This window comes from Mytilus galloprovincialis, chromosome 5 (genome assembly GCF_965363235.1).
Source record: "Mytilus galloprovincialis chromosome 5, xbMytGall1.hap1.1, whole genome shotgun sequence".
NCBI lineage: Eukaryota > Metazoa > Mollusca > Bivalvia > Mytilida > Mytilidae > Mytilus > Mytilus galloprovincialis.
In genome coordinates, this window is record NC_134842.1 from 47,583,298 (window position 1) to 47,586,826 (window position 3,529).

Consider the following 3,529-nt stretch of genomic DNA (forward strand, 5'->3'; position numbering starts at 1 on the left):
AACTCAATAAAGTGTTGCCAAATACAGCTACGTTACATTTGTAATTTATCCCTGAGGTAGAAAAATCTTTGTATTTCACAAGTTCTAAACTTTTGTAAATAGTTTATTTATAAATATGACCATACCAATGGTAACTCATGTCAGCACAGTAGTGCTGACTCCTAGGCTGGTGATACTATCGGGGTTTAAAACTACACCAGCAGTGACTTCTTATTGTTTGTCAAATTACCTTCCAAAACCAATTGATTTTAATGATTTAAAGTTATGCTAAACAAAAGATATTCTTTAACTTAAAATCCATAATTTAATCTTATGAAGGTGCTTCTTGTTTGGCATGTGTACTTTTTTTAAAACCGAATTGTCCTAAAATCCTTAAAAAGAATACATCGGTTTCATAAAATCATTATATAATTATCTTTTTAATGAGGTAACAACAGACAACAGAATCACTGAAATTGTTAAACATATATTAGAAATATATTTATTTTTATAATTTCAAAAAGAGATAAAAAAAAAATTAAGAAATTAATAGAATTGTTGTGAACTATAAAGTAATACCTTCTGCTTATATATATAATTAGGGCAACTTTATTTAAAAGAACCCTGGTCAGAGAGAATTAAATTGTATATATCACTCATTCAAAATTGTAAGATCATGTTTAATCTAACTCGCAAGGCCTTTTGAATGCACTAGATAAGTTATACACGAGTTTAAAAAAATTATACCTCATTCTGCCCGTAAAATACAAAAGTACTGAAGTATTAAACATTATCAAAATGCGTCGTGTATGCCATGTCTTTAATTTTGACAAACATGATCAAAATTAATTGAAATAAACTGTTACTGTAACTTTGGAACACATTTTTTAAAAAGGTTGTCAAGGATTGCTATGCTATGGAAGTGCTATTATTATAATTTTGTTAAATACTTGGTTCGACAAAACAAAGATGTAATTTTTTTAGATTTATCAAATTGCGTTACATACTACCTCATGCCAAGCTATGATTCCTTTCACGGATTTGGCTATAATTTTTGGACCTTTTGGATTATAGCTCTTCATCTTTTATATAAGCTTCGGATTTCAAATATTTTGGTCACGAGCATCACTGAAGAGACATGTATTGTCGAAATGCGCATCTGGTGCAAAAAATTGGTTCCGTTAAATTTATTACTACCACTGGGTCGATGCCTCTGCTGGTGGACTATTAGTCCCCGAGAGTATCAACAGCCTAGTAGCCAGTACTTCGGTACTGGCAATGAAATACATATTTTTTTGTGTTAGTAAAATTTGCTGTTACAAAATATTAGAACTTATTATAAATTAAGGAATGTATCTCCCTCATGCAAAGCTCTGATTCCTTTCACGGATTTGGCTATACTTTTTGGACCTTTTGGATTATAGCTCTTCATCTTTTATATAAGCTTTGGATTTCAAATATTTTGGCCACGTGCATCACTGAAGAGATATGTATTGTCGAAATGCGCATCTGGTGCAATAAAATTGGTACCGTTAATTTTATTACTACCACTGGGCCGATGCCTCTGCTGGTGGACTATTGGTCCCCGAGGGTATCACCAGCCCAGTAGCCAGTACTTCGGCACTGGCATGAAAATACGGATTATTTTGTGTTATTAAAGTTTGCTGTTACAAAATATTAGAAATTATTATAAATTAAGGAATGTATCTCCCTCATGAAAAGCTCTGATTCTCAAATATTTTGGCCACGAGCATCACTGAAGAGACATGTATTGTCGAAATGCGCATCTGGTGCAAAAAAATTGGTACCGTTAATTTTATTATACATATTTTAATAAAAATATTCACTGAAGTAATTACTTAACTCAACTGAAACCATAATTTTAAACAAGGCTTAGATTAATGTTTAAAATTGTCCTGTAACCATGAAATATATCTGAAACATTAAAAAAAAAATGAATTACATTGAAAATATAAGTCACAATTCAGTTTTGCGATTAATTGACCAGCTTGTTTTATTTTATTTTAAAGGTGATGTTTATATGGAAGTATTTATGATTATGGTGTTGATGTTATATTATGTTAATTGTGAAATGTTGGTTTTAATGCTATATTGCATAAATTTTTAATTTCAAATTGTTGTTCATATTTCTAGCTAGGGGGAAAAGCTGTTGTAAAACAGTGTCTAAAATGATGAAATACAATAAATAAAAACAATAAATAGATCTACAGTTGGTTAACACTTGGCCGATTATGGTTCAGACTAGGTCGAGTATGTTCAGACTAGGTAGAGTGTGGTTCAGACTAGGTCAGGTATGGTTCACCTCTAGTTTTTGGTGGGGTTCGTGTTGCTTATTCTTAGGTTTTCTATATTTGTCATGTGTACTATTGTTTGTCTCTTTGTCTTTTTCATTTTTAGCCATGATGTTGTCAGTTTGTTTATGATTTGTGAGTTTGACTGTCCCTCTGGTATCTTTCGTCCCTCTTTTTTCAGACTAGGTCGATCATGGTTCAGACGAGTATAAAACGGTTAAGTATTGGTCGAGTAAAGGTCGAGTACAAGTTCAGACTGTTAAGTATAGTTAAGACTGCAGACGAGTATTATCAAGTATATTTTATACCAATTCAGGCTGGTCGCGTAAAAATCAGTACAGTGGAGTACATATTCGGAACATTTCCCACTTTTACTGGTTTGTGGTGTTTGTTTTCTTCTTATATTTAATGTGTTTCCCTTGGTTTTAGTTTGTAACCAGTACAAGTCCGGTTGCCTAACAGCAAGCATACAAGTAGAATGAATAATATTAAACTGGATGACAATTCGCTCAGGTGTCAATCGGATGTTGTCAAAGACACAACAACACTGATTTTATCAGGTGTCCCCATGATTGTCTTAAAGGATGTTAAATGTTAACGACACAAAAACAGTCTTCTCATTCCTTATAAAATTATAAAAATTCAGACACGTTTGTTTATATTCTGTCATGTACTGTTAATATTTCAGATATTTTTGCATTCAATGATAGTATAATATTGCTCTATTTCTAAATGTAGATGTAAAAATTGTAAAACCTGTGATATACTAATATCTAATATTATCTTTCAAAGTAATTTGGCCATCAAAAATACCAATACACCTATTCATGAGGATTTGAATTGTACTGCTTCCAAAACTGTGTTTGGTATTGAATATGCTCATGTGGACTGATCTACATCGGGGACACTGGACAAAGACTCAATTTTAAAATGAATGAACATTGGTCTAATGTTAAGGATCCTAATAACACCAAATTTATCTGTAACCATTTTAATCAGCCTGACAATTTCATTATTTAAGTAAAAGTCAGGATATACATTCAAAAAATGACCCCATATTGAGTACACCATATCGTCTACAATGAACAAAAATGTTAGGAACAGTCGTTACCTATAGATGCAACGAAAAAAATTGAATAGAGCCATCGCGTGTTAAACTTCTTTTAGAGACTCTTATCAGTGCACGTTTAGATATCAATCAATATTTGTTACTGTTTCATTGCTAATCATGTAGTGTC